This window comes from Amblyomma americanum, chromosome 1 (genome assembly GCF_052857255.1).
Source record: "Amblyomma americanum isolate KBUSLIRL-KWMA chromosome 1, ASM5285725v1, whole genome shotgun sequence".
Lineage (NCBI taxonomy): Eukaryota > Metazoa > Arthropoda > Arachnida > Ixodida > Ixodidae > Amblyomma > Amblyomma americanum.
The window spans coordinates 172,268,686-172,285,100 of record NC_135497.1 but is presented as its reverse complement, the minus strand read 5'-3'; the positions used below and the strand labels follow the sequence as shown (position 1 = coordinate 172,285,100).

Genomic DNA, 16,415 nt, shown 5'->3' with positions numbered 1-16,415 from the left:
ACCTGCACATTGCTGTCGGATCCATCTGAAAAGCATAAAAAAATCCTCATTTAGTAGTCCCACAACACCAGATATAAATTTCACAAAAACATTTCAACCATACGCTATTGAACAATCGGCTTTCGTAGAAGCTTGCAAAAGCCATTCACTGAGAACCAACCCGTTATAATTTATTGCCCAAAATTCATTTCTCATAACACTAAACAGTAAAAACCACAGGTCCAGAAAGAAGCAGACAAAATGCGCTTCCCAGGCGGCACTGTGAGCATGAAAGCCTTTACGGTTGTCTGTCATTTTGTGCAAATAGAAAGTAGCTCAGGAGAGGCGCCAGATACAATTCAATGCAGGTGCCTTTCTGTACATAGTACTCAATGCACAACTTAGCGAGCAAGGAACATTGGTAACATCTGAAAAAGGCCGGACACTTGCCGAATTTATCGTCCATCTAATTTGTTATAGGCAAGACAAGACGAAGCGAAAGTCCCGCACCCAGTTTATATCCAGTTCCCGGGCCGAAAAACGCAGTAACATCGACAAGTTCACTTCGAAGCGAGAGGCTCTACTTCAGAGCGTGCCGCCATGTTGGCTGTCGAGCATCTGCTGCATACACTATGAGCTATATGTTTGACGTCACCGTCTGGTTTCTTCGACCCTTTTCGCTGCATCCGAACCGCCACTTCCACTTCCGGCGTTTTGACCAATCAGGTGTGCCCGTTGCGGCAGATTATGATGCTTTTTATTATGACACAAACTTGGAATACGGCCCCAGGAAGCGCACTTCCCCCAAACCGCATGTTTTCACTCATAGTTTCCATTATATCAGCACGTGCAAGGAAATGTACTAATATCTGATGTCAGTGAAAATGCAGTCACACGTACCGGTTGCAGCTCACTAAGGCATTCCAATATCTCTGCAGTGTGCCTCACGAGGAACGGATGCTCAAGTTTTCAAAAAGGGCTCTTTGCAGAAATTTAACCAAAGGCCGTTGCCATGTGAATCTTTTCAAAATGATGACCTAGAAAGACGAACTGTCCTCATTTGTCTGATGCAAAAGAAGGATGAAGGCATGAGTCTTTCTGCTTCTTGAACAGCTGTGATACGTTTTTTGCTGGTACTGTTTGGCGCAGCTTCAGTCTCCTTCTTGACATTTTGTGAAATAATTATATATCTGCGAAAGATCTCGCTAGCAAACATTTTGACACAAATGGAGAAGCAAAAAAACCCATGTCCTAGGCCTTTTTTTGTAACACTAAAGGAAGACTCGCCTTTTAGGGTCATTGATTATGAAGAGGTCCATGTGGCAACAAACGTTGAGAGAATTTCTGCAAGGGCTCTGTGTTCTGATGCCTAAGAATTTCTCATGAGGTGCCCTGTAGATATATCACAACACTTCAGTGAGCTGTTACCGGCCCTGTGAGTGCACTGTCACTTGACATCAAGGGTATGTACTTTTCCTTTCTACATGCAGCAATGATGTATATGTCAAGCGAAAGCATAAAAGATTTCTAAGTGCAATTCCAGATTGCTTGTGGAGGAAAGCACAAGAGTCTGGCCATGCTCAGCTGTTACCTTTGCTTCTTGCTCGAGTTCTACAGTGAGTACTACGTAATGACAGAAGGTGTCTGCATCAACTCATATTTAACACCCGTCCTGTGCGACCTCTATCTTGTATTACATGACAGGCAAGTTTAAAACACCCTTCATGCAAAGAGTGTCATCAGAGTTGGTGTGTCCTGTCAGCTTCCTGGTCCTGTGGTTTGTGCTGTGTTTTCTACTCTTAATTATTTACTGCCTTCATTCTCCACTCCATGAAGCCTGAATGTGCTACACTGGGCTGCTCCACGTGTCGTGGAGCAGCCCTGTGGCCATTTTTTTTATACATTGGAGGCACTCAGCTCAAAAGCCATGCTTACTATATTCACATCATTAATAATCATTAATAAGACACATCATTAATAACCAATTCTCACAGTGGTATCTGGTGCAAGAATATATAAATACTACTCAATTTTTGCTTAAGTTTTCAGATACACTCTTAGATTAAAAACATAATTCAGCTCCATAAGCAAAAGCACAGCACCAAGGTACTCACCAATTGCCTGAAGTACTTTACGCAAGTTCTCGTGCCATCATGAATACAGCACACTGTCCACGTCTTCATCATGCCATGTCACTCCAGTACTTTGGTAGCAAAATTTTCCTCTAAAAAAGAGTAGTTTTGTTTATGTTAGACTGGTCATATTTAATTTTACTATATACTATGTACTTCTCATTGTACTGCCCCAGACTAAAAAATACCAATGATCATCACGCTTTGAATTATGTCATATATGATCACCAAATTTGGTGTAATTAATAAGTTCTTAGAAATTCTGATTGAAATAAATCTGACAAAATATTATTTCAGAAAATGTGACACAAGGAAGAAGGACGCTAGCTAGATAACCTGGACGAATGTTTTCAGTTGCATGCAGCCATCGGCACCATTGCACACAAAATGTACAATACAGTGGGTTTTACCTTTCCGAATGGAATTTCATGCTGCAAACATTTAAGTAAAAAAATTTCAACCTTCCATTCTGCATAAAGGAAAGAAAATTACTGTGGTTTTTTTCACAAGCCTCTGCAAGTAAACAATTCAGTGAATCTACTCTACAAGTACTTGAATCTATCAGCACGAGAAAGGAAACAAAACAGGCACTGACTCGCAACTGAAGTTTATTGAAGTGAACAGGGAGTATATAGAAAAGCCAAACACCACAAACTACACAATTACAAATAAGCTACATCCCAACATAAGTAAAATATTGCCCTTAACATTCCTCTCATCTAGACAGTCCACCCCGCTGCGTGTTAACGTTATGGGCAGCACACTCACACATTCGTCACCGAGTCATAAGATGTGTCTAGCCTCGATAATTTTCTGGTTAATCTTCTCTGAATGTAGTGCCAAAATGTGTGTTGCCAAAAGGAATGGCTAGCAGCCTTCACATCCCTTGCAATGTGCAGATAAGTTACAACCCCTACCAATATCCAAATACCTCTTGTGCTCCTGTAGTCTTACATAGATACACATTCCAGTTTCACCAACATAAACCCAACCACATGACAATGGTATCCGACACAGGACATACATTTTGCAAGGCACATATATGTTGCCATGTTTCACTCGACACATGCACTTTTCCCTAATAAAATTTACAAAATTATTAACAATTTTACAGATTGTACACAACTTATTAGGGGCCGACCACACCATTTTTACGTCATACCTTCTGGCCAGTTTTCAAATTTTGCAACAATCTATGTACGTACAGTAACAAAGTCAGTCTTTTGGCATCTCACTGGCTGGCCCCGGCCTGATCGTGCCAGTCCCTGCGAAGGGGTTTCAGCTTTAACATGCTAATGGGAAGAATGGCGCAGCATCAAGTAACGAGGACAGAAGGACAGCGCACCCACGCACAAGTGCCAACCCTGGAGCAGATACAGAATCCAAGAGCGCGTGCTTGACATTCAGCGTTGACAGTCAAGGAAACGAGGAAACACGGATTTTAACGCTAAAGATTGAACGAGCCCGATACTTGGCTGCCAACGCTGAATGTCAAGTACGCGCCCTTGGATTCTGTATCCGCTCCAAGGTTGGCACTTGTGCATGGGTGTGCTCTCCTGTTGTCCTCGTTACTTGATGCTGCGCCATTCTTACCTTTAGCATGTCTGACCAACTTGCCCAATCTTATATGCTCAGCTTTAACAATTTATCGCAAGCTCCTGCATTAGCATGGTTGGGAAATCATGCTTTCATTAGCCTTAAAATCTTCTCTTGGAAACCAGTTGTCAAGCTGTAAAAGCATGGCTTCACCAATACTGAGCCTAGACTTGACGACGCAATGCTATCTTTCGCAAGCTTAGAATCGTTCGACCAACAGTCAAGTAGCTGCTTAACACTCCTGGGTGAATATCCCTAAGACACATGGCGTGTGCAGAACATCAAGGTAAGATTCAGAAACCGCAGCTCTTTTTGTTGGGACATTTTCTCCAAGGTAAACTTAAGACAAAGGCCTTGCTCCTTAAACAACTTCACAATATCTACAGGTCCCACACTATCGCAACCTTTGTAAAAGACCAGAAAATCATAGACGTAGCGAAAGATTTCCCCCCCAGCCCATGCAATTTCTTGGCAATAATTCCATCCACCCTGCTTAAGAGAATATTGCTTAGCACAGGGGCAACCTTCGAATCGATACATTTAGCAGACTTTTGAACATATGCCGCACTGCCATACTCCACAAACATGCTCTTCACTTCAAATAAAAGGAGGCAAGTGCCAAAAAAGACTTGTTACACACCCGTTCCTAAATAGAAGCTCATCGTTGTGCTCCAATATACACATTCATAAGCTTTTCACAAGATCTTCATACGGGATAGAATAAAATAGTTCTACATCGACACAAATCACAAGACAATCCGCTGGATTTTCATTTATAAAATACTCAACCACACTGCGAATTGAGTACAAGAAATGCATCTTCAAGATGCGAAGTAGACAGATGCTTTTGCAAATAACCAGAAACAATTTTGCATGAACCCTTTTCTGAAATTTATCTGAAGAGCACGTTATTGAATAGCATTTATTTGAAGAGCATGTTTGTAGAGCAGCGCAGTGCGGTATGTGTTCTAAAGTCTCGAATATGTAGTGGTTCGAAGGTTGAACTTGTGCTAAGCGATATTTTCTTGAGTAGGGTGGATAGAATAATTGTCCAGAACGTGCATGGGCTGGGGGAAAAATCTTTTGCTACGTCGATGATTTTCTGGTCTTTTATAAAGGTTGTGATAGTTCGGGACCTGTACATATTCTCAAGTTGTTTAAGGAGCAAGGCCTTTATCTCAAGTTTACCTTGGAGTAAATGTCCCAAGAAAAGAGCTGTGGTTTCTGGACCTTACCTTGATGTTCTGCACACTTTATGAGTGCTGGCGAGTGTTAAGCTGCTACCTGGCTACATGTCGACCATTCTAAGCTAGTGAAAGATAGCATTGCACTTTCTAGCGTGGGCTCAGAATTGATGAAATTATGCTTTCACAGCATGACTAGTTTCCAAGAGCAGATTTTAAGGTTAACGAATGCAGGATTTCCCAACCTTGTTACTGCAAGAGCATGTGATAAATTGTTAAAGAAGCTGAGACAGTTTCGCGGTGACTGGCACAATCAGACTGGTGCCAGCCAGCGAGATGCCATAAGACCAGTTGTGTAACCGTATGTACATAGATTGTCGCACAATTTGAAAAATGTGGCCAGAAGGTATGATATAAATGTGGGTTTCTCGGCCCCTAATAAGTTGTCTAAAGTATGTAAAATTTTAAGAATAATTCTGTGAATGTGGCTCGAGAAAAGTACACGTGTAGAGTGAAATGTATATGTACCTTGTAAAGTGAATGCGGTATCAGATATTATCTTGTGGTTTGGTTTACGTAGGTGCAACTGGAAGGTGTATGAATGTAAGACTACAGGAACACAAGAGGGTAGGAGCTTGGTTAGGTGGTTGGGATAACTCTGCTGTACACTGCACAGGATGTGAAGGCTACTACCCTTTCCTTTCGGCAACACGCATTTTGGCAGTAAATCCAGAGAGATTAAATGGGAGATTATCGAGGCTAGACACATCTTATGACTGCGTGACGAATATGTGAGTGTGTTGTCTATCGTGTTACCACGCAATCAGTTGGGACTATCTCGATCAGGGAAATGTTGAGGGCGATTTTTGACTCATGTTGTCCTGTATGCTTATCTGTAACTACGTGGTTTATGGTGTTGCTTGGCTTTTTATATATTTATTTATTTATTTATTGGAAATATCTGCAGCGCCCGAAGGCATTATTGCAGGGGGGATGAGGATACATAACAGAAGAATAGGCCAGAAAAAAAGAGGAAGAAAAAAAAAGCAATACAAGGCATGACACAGCAAGTACAAAATGAATGAAATATGAAACAACAAAAAGACATGACGAAAAAAAAGCCAACTGACCAAATGATGCTGGACGTCAATAAACTTTAGTCGTGAGTCAGCGCCTGCCTTGTCTCCTTTCTCGTCCCTGTCTTTCGCACTGGTAGAATCACCGCGATGGCTCACCTCCGCAGAAATCCAAGACATGACATTTTCCTCTTCACACTCGTGGTTCAGCACATAATACGGCAAAGGCTTTTCAATTCCAAGGAAAGTTCATGGCTCCATTTAACACTGCCTCCTGCTTACAAGACACAGAGCAGCATTCATTGTAGATTCTACCTGCGACACAAAGAGCAAAGTTTTAGTTTGAGTCGACTAAACTAGTTAAGAAGCACAATATATCTATAGCCAAATAACTGAACTGAAAGAAATAGAGGGTAGTGTAATAGTGAACACACTGATATATTGCAAGCAAGATATATGCATGATATATTGTAATATCCAACACTGCAACCATTGCCTTAGCCAACTACTTCATAAATAACAATAAATGCAGTATCACAAAAATACTGATACCGTACTATTAGTGTTAATAGTAGCAGTGCAGGTTCCATGAAAAAAAAAGGGCGCAGTGCTGACTGTCGTTCCCACAGCAGCCTTGTGACCAATGGCCGGTGTAAAGGAAAGAGGAATGACTGAAAAGAGAAAGAGCCAGGGGGAAGGAAGACAGGTATAGAAGGGCTTAGGATATGATAGGCAAATAAGGTTGTTTAGACAGTGAGCACAAAATAAACATTCCCACACAAGTAAAGACATACAAGACCAACCATATATATCATTTTGCAGAGTGGCAAACTTGATGCCCTTATAAAGTGATTATAATTATTAATAGCATAACTGACCGAGTGAAACCAAAACAGGGATGAACAGGGAAGTTGTTAATATTCTGGCAGAAATTAAAAGAAGAAAATGGATCTGGCCAGGGCACACAATGCAGAGAATGAATCACGAATAGTATCTTAGGGCAATAGAATTAATTTGATGGATTTTAATGGCACAAGGGCATCTGTGGCCAAAGAGGGCCTTAGCACAAGTTAATTTCTTCTACTCAAGGTAAGATCAGAGACCCATTTCCCAAGAATTTCATTCCAGATAAGCCGAGCACCACGCCAGGAAACAGCTTGCGCATTGTATCCCAACAAAATGAATTTCACAGGAAGAAAAGTATAGCAGGAGATAGCTGATTATAAGCTCACTAGATAAGATTAGATTTCTGAGGATAGTGTGGCATGCAGCTGGTGCAAGACACAGATAATTAAACTGGAAGAGGCCATTGTCCTGAGGTGAATGTAAACTAAGGGAAAGGATAATCAAATTCGCTACACTAGATCTGTTAAGAATCAGCTCCAGTTCCATGCTTCAAGAAGATGCAAGTTTGCTCAGTGAAAAAAAATCATATAAGTTCACCCAAGAATTGAAATCTTGGCGGTATCAGGCTGCAGGTACAGATGAGTTAATCCTGCCTCAGAGAAGAGCTACATAGAGCACAAAACATTTTAGGCCAGTCCTACAATGACAGCTGTTAATATTTTAAAACCGTTTTTCACTGCACAACCAATAATACCCAGTTTGTGTTGGTCATGTGATTATATTACTGAGGCTCTCCTAAAAATTCTAACCAGAGCTAAAATACAAGCTGTCTCAACTTAGTTTCTATAGCAACAATGAAGAAATTAAACACATGCTGATTATTCAAGTAGAAGTTTTATTCATGGCATGCCCTACAAATTTTAAATTATACTGAAAAGTAATAGAGTGGAGTGCTTGTTCCACAAAAACTAAACCTCAACAACAAAGAGAACACAAGATAAAGGCAACAACATATTGCCCAAAATTTTAATGTTTGATAGAACAAATATGAAAAGAAAACCTCTCCACAACTGGAACAAAACAGCGTGATACCGAGCACACATTTGAAAATTGTTTCATCCAAATCCCCAGTCTGGTGCTCCAGCACTCGTCAACCAGCATGTCATGAAATGTACCTTAGTTCTGGTAGATGTAAAGAGTATACAGCTGATCCGGCATTTTGATATGTGAACAGTAACCCTCAATGACCACCAGGCTGAATACTTTCAAGAGGCTGTTCTAGTAACAAGACTGCAGTGAAACACTTAGCAAGTTATGCTGGTGTAATAATGTAAACCGTTAATCTGAGAGTTTGCTACCACGCAACTCTGTAGTAACTCCTAAAGTGTTGCAATCGAATGCAAGAAAAGGACTGCCTATTATATAAACAAAATCAAGATGCTGCAATGCAATGCCACGACGGAAGTGCTGCAATACAGCAATAGCGATACAATGTACACTTTAAGCAACACCATGAAACATGATCTTTTATCCCTAATTATCAGAATTTGAATATCTGTTTTCCTTGCTCGCTTGCAAAATTAGGTTTAGATCATGAAAGCGCTCAAAAAGACAAGGATACCGAAAGAGATTTCCACACAGTGCGCTTACTTCCAGTGTCTTTTTGAGCGCATCCACTACCTAAACATGGTTACCCAACTAGCCTAAATGCTGTCGTTATTCCAGAATTAAGCCTTTCACAAAGTGTGAGCCCCTTTCACCATACAAGGTGCACCATAACTAATCCAACACTTTTTTCATGGTATGTTTTCTCTAAGAATAAACACTGCTTGAAGATTTTGCAATAATACTTGCCTTTTCGATTCTACGAATGTATCATGCACGTGTTCAATGGAACGACAATCTGCCCATCTTTATCATTGATCAAAATCAGGGTATAATGCACCATGAAGGGCAGGCTCTGCTTGATTTTTCTGTTTTCCTAACAAAGCAGGTACGTGCAGCCCTTCTGCTGGCTTGTATGCAGCAGGTTTGTCTAGCTAGGTGAACTGTGGTTTTGCTATAAAGATAAAATGGTACTTTGGAAGTGAATGGCTTTCTAAAATGCATTTAACATACATAACGGGGCTTTAACAGCACCTGGTGTAAGCAACGTCAGTGGGGGGACCGCAGGACGGGCCTAGTGGTCTGAGCATCTGCCTCGCAAGCGGGAGATGCGGAGTTCGATCCCCAGTGCCACCGGGTAACCAGCGGTGATACAATGGGTTGTTTCAATGGCCAGTTTAAAACTTGAAATAACCATGCCGCAATATATACAAAAAATGATTTGTGTGCTCTCTCTTACATGACATCAGTTAATCATATAGTGTTGGTAGTGCACAAAATGCATGTGCGGAACATATACATGCACTGTTTTTGTTCATATCTTACCTGCTATGTGCTGTTATGGCATGTTATGTGCTGGGAAAGCAACAGTTAGTGAGCAGTGTTGTGTTGCAGCCTTTCTTCTGGTGGAATTTGAATCATGTGAAGTGCAGCTGAAAGAAATTGTTTCATACATAAGTATATTTTATGCAACACAACAAAAAGTGCACAGCCCCATCATAAGTTGTGGTTTAAACTAACAGCGAGCATTTTACTACTCTATTTAACTAATGATGCAAGTCAGTGATGCTGGAGGCACAAAACTAAATACTGTGAGGTAACAAGAGCTGATATGAACAATCATGCCTTTAAGAGATATTGTGAATATACATTTTCCTGAATGAACTGAAGTTATCCTTAGAAGCATTCAGAGGAAGTCAATTTTGCTAAATGCCTTTTGCCAGAATAGGCCTTTTATGAACCAGTTGCAAATGAAAAGAATCCGACTTTAAGACCATGCTATGCATGCTTTAGCGCCAAAGTAGTTGCATACAAGCAATTTGTATACTATGCCCCTAGTTTTATGGTGGGCCTGTGCTGCACAATTTTCACGCAATGTAGTGGAAAGTATGTGCCATGAAACAGACCTTTGCTTGCTGAAACTGACAAATAAATACTGGGTTTTTAAGGCAGGAAAGAAGTTACAAGGTTCCTTCTGCAGGAAATAACATTTCCATTGTAACAGTGGAAACGCTCTCTTATTTGAGGAACGACTTTTCAAAAGCCTGCGTTTCATGGTGGCTGTCAAGTAGCCCTGATAAAGAGAAACCAGTCACGACACACAACCAAGCCCCCGTAACACATTTTCAACTATACCCTCATGATGTAGCTTTAAAGTAAGTGTTAAGCAATACAAATACAAATCCCTTGATTTCCTTCCTGATTTATCACTGGTGTATACATACAAAGATAACCGTACAAGATGTGGAGTGCATGGTAGAGAGAGAGTAGGCAGATGGTTTTTTGACACAAAGTGAATAAGGGAACGAAAAATCTCAGGGTGCTTGCCAACGTTTCGACAAGACGACTTGTTTTCGTCTGGGGTCAACATATACAGAGAAAACTTAGAATCTCTCAAGTACAGGGTTGTCCACTCTTAAAACATGCGAGCACATGGCTGTGCTCTTTGGCCCACTGCGTCTGACATTGCCGCACATCAAAGTGTAAAAGATGACACGAAGCATCACATCCAGGTGCACCTCCTCCTGCGCCATTTTGCAGCGATGAGTGGCTGCGCCGCACGCAGTGGACTTCTAAAGAGTGCGGCCATGCGCTCACATGTTAGCACTAAATGTGGCCAGCTCTGTACATTCCGGAATTGGCGTAATTATTTGAAAAGGCCTTGCACATGAACAGAGGTTTCCCAACCCATAATTTCCCCCTCCTTTCCTGCTTTCTTTAATTTATCGTTATACTTTAACCGCATGGCCTGCACCTCCTGACGTCACTTCTTGGAACCTTGGCTCCCACACTCCCCCCCCCCCTTCTTTTTGCCTTTTCTCGGAACCTGCCCTCATTTTCTATTTTTCCTTCAAATTATTTTGCCCCCTCCCCCCCCCCTGGTATTTTATTCTGCCATGCTGCTTAATTCCTTTATCCTAGTTTTTCAGGAAAAGGCAGCCAGCCATACCAAGCCACCTGTTGCGGCTGGACATAAAGCCTTTCAAGCCCACTATCTCTCCACGCTCCATACCCCGAGATTCCTTTCTACTGAATTGGCCTTTTCTTTTCACAGTTTTGCAGGTCAACCGGCTAATCTTCTTTAGCAGCCATCATGCCTGGTCAAGGTTCACGCTCCCCATCGTAACGCACTTCCCACATCGCACCCTCGTCCCACACAACAGGCCTTTCTCCTCGAAGTGAAAACCTTATTTGAACCCCACCAATGATGAATGCTTTGCCAGACAAAGATAAGTCCTCTTGTTGAAACGTCGGCAAGCACCCTGAGGCTTTTCCCTCCCTTATTCAGTTTGTGAGATACCAGGGACAGGTGTTCAAGCAGCCATACCACGCTAATACCCCTGTCACACGGGTACCGCAAAGGCCCTTGAGAATCGGGTCCTTATATCCAAAGGCGTAAGGAGTGCAGCTACACGGTACAAATGTTGCGCCTTTTCCGCTAAGGGCCTTGGAGGCGAAGGCGCTCAACCGAGACCTTCGGAGCCCGAAGGCGTGGCCTTCGAGAACCTGTGATCGCAGTGCCATCCAAAGTCAAAAAGTAAAAGCAATAAAACAAATAGATACAGCTAATAATGTTCGAAAACATTTTTTTTAAATATGAAAGGTGTGTCTGGCTTTGGTTTTTGTACGGATGCTTATGTTTTATGTTCAAATTTCAAGACAGTGAAAGTGTTGCGGCCACACCGAGCGCCCGTGGTGGCCAAGGCAATACACGTACAAAACCTGCTCCTGCTGATGAGAGTAGCTGTTGCAGTACTTTTAAGGAAGCAATCAGAATAAAAAAAACTGTCAAAGCTCAACGAATGAGCAGAATACACCACTTTGATTTTAAAACACTCACTTCAGCCACCTTGAGTATAGCAGCGGGTGCTAAGCCTGAACGACTTTCACCTTTGGGCTGCACCGTGTAGCTGCATCGCTGCTCCTTTAAGCTTTCGCTCCTTTGGTGAAAAATGGTGCCTTTGCTGGAAAGGCCTTCGAGGAATGCCGTGTGACAGGGGTATAAAGCACATTTTTTAGTGACACGAAAGACTCAGTGCCTTTAGTTCTGACCACATTCTGAATCATGCTTTGGTGGCTTAGCATATCAAAATACTGGACATGACAAAAACAGCTAATTAGTGAGGGCTATTATTTGCTATAGGTGAAATTATAACATTCTCCTAAAATAATGAAAAGAAACCACCAGCACTGACATCAATGTACAATTTGGCTGTAATATACTGACATGACAATCTAGTTAAACGTAAATTCCCTTTTCGCACTTCAAAACTGCATGCATTATTTCTAGAAAGCGCGAGAACAGAAGCTCATACATAGTGCCAAAGAAAAGAGTGCATAATAGTACCACTTGCGAGGTGTTTATCGGCAACTGCAATGAGCAAGGCTATGTAAATGGCAATCCAGAGTTATTATGTGTCTTACGAGCGTATGCACTTGAGAGGTGATAGCAGCTGTGGACGCAGCTGTCCATCGCAGTTTTGAGTCTGTCGAGATAACACATGGGGTAAGGTATTTCCTGTTTTGCTGCCGAAGGCAAAATCGTCAGCAAGTAGAGTTGCCTTGCTGTTCACTGTCAATATCTACTGCTCAAAGTAAAGGAGCTAGGGTATAAGAACTAAAGCATTTCATTATGCTTTGGCCAAATGCAGTGAGAATGAAACAGACTAAGAGACTTGTCTTATGATGTTTTCACTCTTTACTTTGCACCAGAGGAAAATAAATTTGCGTACAGTTGACCTACTGCTTGCCACTGTCCTAGAAGAAATAAATCCAGGTCTCAGAAAGTCTACCGAGAGAATACTGATGTTGCATGTGCATTTCTCTGAACTGTTCTGATATATGCAGAAGTTACCCATTTTTTTACTACCTGATTACATACTGTAATCTTTGCAAGGAATATGAGGTTCTCAAGTAACACTTGTTGCGGGGCTAGTTGGTGCACAGTTCTATGTACAAATGTTAGCGCAAAAATAAGAGACAATCACAAGAAAGTTGGACAAGACAACGCACTACTGAAAACTGATATTTTATTGAAAGAAAACACATAATATATATGTTCACCGTCACACCACCTATCAGCTGCAGCAAATGTCAGAAAGATGAGTAGGGTCACAGAAGCGATAAAATAGTTTTGGAGTTTTTTTTCTTTTATCGCTTTTATGACCCTACTCATCTTTCTCACGTTTGCTGCAGCTGATAGGTGGTGTGACGCTGAACCTATATATTATGTGTTTTCTTTCAATAAAAAATCAGTTGTCAGTAGCGCGTTGTCTTGTCCACCTTTCTTGTGATTGTCTGTTATTTTTGCGCTAACATTTGTACATAGAATATGAGGTTAACGGACTGGGAAAAAAGTCAGGAATGGTACCTTTGGTACTCGGCACTTGGATAAACAGATGACCCACTGGGCGTCCCCAGGAGCTCTGCTACCAGGCACCCCTAGCAACAGTAGTCAATTGTCCAGATCCAAAGGAGCCGTGCGAATGATTGCCGAAAAGTCAAGTTTAAGGACAGCAGATGCATGAACACAAAACAGTTTTCGAACGTTGTTTCAGTGTGATAAATGGTTTCAAACCTCTAGACTATATCTGGTAGTACACAAATTATCAGAAGACCATCTCCTGCGCAGAATCATCTCAAAACACATTCGACACGCAGTACCAACATGGACAGTTCGTGCTTAATTGAATCCAAAAGTTTACGCTGATCGACCAATGTTACTTCAAATAGAGACAGAAAGCGCATGCACATTGTACTGATGTTATCGTGAACATAACATGCGACGAGACGCAGGGTTACAATACAAACAAAAAACCACTTTCAAAATTTGAGAACAAAAGGCTCACCTTCTCACAAGTTCGCCAAACCGGAGACGTTGCCGAGTGGCTGCCGCCAAAGTCACTCGCAATGCACAGAAACAATAAAAATGCAGTGCCGCTGACTTTCCTTGAGCAATTTCAGTCGATTAAACTTCCAACTGTTCGCACCGACTACCTCTGCAAGCATGTCTACAAGTTAGCGGCGCAGCCACGCCATTTGCAATTTACAGAGCTGCACGGATTCATAGCGCCATTCGCGTATTCGCGTTCATGCTTTCGTCGCTGATGTCGCAAAGCCGCACAACGGCAGCTTGGCCATGGCTAGCCCTGGCGAAGTCGAAGCACTAGCCAAGCCCGCAGTCGCTGGTCGGAAACATGTGCGCAGTTAGCGCAGTGTAGAGTTGAATGAACAGGCGCTTTGGAATGGGTTTTTGTCTTTCTGTGTTCTCTGCGTGCGTCCTGCGCGTTGTGTCTCTTTAGTATGTGTGTGGCCCGAACGCTGCATTGGAGTGTACATACAACCGCTTGCTGTCCCGTGCAGCATCGGTGCGTAGTAAAACGATCATGCAGAATGTGCGTTACAATGCCAGTGGCCCTGCACGAAAGAGGATACTTGAAGCCGACGGAAAAGCTGCTCTCCCTCGTGGGGCTGCAAGAATCTGGCGAGTAACAGTCGTCGCGCGTTTCGGTGGATGATTCCGTGTACCACGCCAAAAAATTCAGCACTGGCCAACAGCAATGATGAGCTGCTGCTGCATCATGATAAACACCTGTGTGATGTTGTGACAAGCTTGTTGGATGTGAACGTGGCCATGAATGGTATTCGCCGAGCAGCGGCCCTCAGGGCGTGGCACCAGTGGATACCTGAAGACGATTACTGTTTGCCCGCGCCCTGGCGCCTCGCATTCAACCGAATGCTTTGGCGTTAATTATTTATATCTGAATTTCACACGTAGTTGAACTGTCGCAAATATTACAGCCGCATCGTACAAACGTACCGTCGGAAGAGCACCCTTTTTCTTTTTTTTTTGAGGGAGGGGGTGGGGGGAATTACCGTCTGCTCAAATTTAATGTCACTAATGTTTTGAGCTTATTTTCTAAACATGTGCCGGGGTGGCACTGTAAGCAATGCATTTATTGGGCCGAAGTTTATTTGATCTTGTGTTGGCACAAGGTTAATGATTGTTATTGTACTGTGGTGCCATGTTCAAGCAAAACACATCATTGTACACTCTCATTGCAGAATGTCTAATGAGGTAATAAATTACTGAGCAGTGAGTATGCACTGTGGTAAATGCAAGGAACGTTACTGAATTACTTCACACTTGTCATGTTCTGTTGTGGTTAGAGATTACGTATGCCTTGGTGTCTACTGCTTTCCAGTGATAGGGGTGAGAGGCATGTCGAGCTCCACTTAGCAGCTTTTTTCCCTCCACTCTCTACTGGACAACTAGGTAAAATAAACTCAACATAATCGTGATTGCACGAAGGCAGAGAAGATGTGACAGTTGGAAACGTAGAAAAGTGGAGATCTGTGTGAGTTTGTACGCGTCATAAGGTGAACACTAGCAAAAAATTAAGAAGGCGCAGAGGATTGAGGCCAGAGTTAAAACTGTAGTTTAACACAGGAAAGCACCTCCCAGCAAGCCAAATTGTGCACATGAAAGCAGTTATGTGAACACAGAACATAGAAAATGAAACTCCTTTTTGAACAGAAGGAAAGCTAAGGCACATTGCTTGTTGTGATGTGCTTAAAAAGTTGGTGTCTAGTTGTTCCCCTTCATATCTGGTCCTTCCACACCCAGCAACTGAAATGCCATCAAAAAGGAGCATCTCCAATCACTCTAATTACATGGGAGGTACACATCGCCAGATGTCAGAGGCTTGGTGTCTCATCTTGCAGACTAGCTAGTTTGGCAGATATAAACTTTACCGCATGTAAGAGGCATGCGGTAGCCTTGTAGGGGGAGTATTTCACAAGTGTTACAGCATATTGTACAGTGCTGGCATGTTTCATTATTTACATCTCAGTAATATGCTAGCACAGGCTAGAAAGTTTGTAAGTGAACAGAAAAAAAACAATGTTCGTGCCATATCTTAGCCACATTCTTAGTATTGTATAAAAAGTGCAAATAAGGAATTCCCCATTTTTAGTCAGCTTTTTCTTTCTCAGCATTGATTTTTTGCAAGTTAGCAAGTTTCTACAGTCTTCTGTGCCTATCGGCTGGCCCCCTTGTTTGTCAAAGCTGCCGAGTACACAATGGGTCGTGTCAGTGCAAGCTAAGTCAATGGTGGATAGAAAATTCGTGTTTTCAGAGTATTTACAGAAAAAAACTGCCATTATTTCCTACTCAGGACGAGGGAACAGCATTGTTGGTGCACATCTTTCTTGTCACTGCAGGAATTATGGCCGCTCGCCACTTTTTAGCGGCGTTTCAGTTATCTCCAGGAAGAGCAGGCATGAATGGGCGGCAATAGGTACCTACTAAATTAAACATTGCAATGAGGAATATTTTGTTGTGTCTGTGCTTTTGTTATCCATGAAGGAGTTGGCATTTTTGATTGATGGTTGTGTAGCAAAGATGTAACTGCTACATTGCACTGCATTCACAGATTTGTTTGCCCATGCTTTTGGTTTTCTCAGTGGTTCGTTTCCTCACCAAACGGCAGATGGAA

The 16,415-nt window shown here is 42.2% G+C and overlaps 1 long non-coding RNA gene across 1 annotated transcript; it reads right to left on the bottom strand.

Annotated features, from left to right (window-relative positions):
• Positions 1-2,090: 2,090 nt before the first annotated feature.
• LOC144093506 (uncharacterized) lies at positions 2,091-13,943 on the bottom strand. The gene is made up of 5 exons (XR_013306291.1): positions 13,289-13,943; positions 9,244-9,350; positions 6,525-6,638; positions 6,127-6,282; positions 2,091-2,203 (listed from the first exon to the last, which is right to left on the bottom strand). It is a non-coding gene; the product is annotated as an uncharacterized LOC144093506 (long non-coding RNA).
• Positions 13,944-16,415: the final 2,472 nt, after the last annotated feature.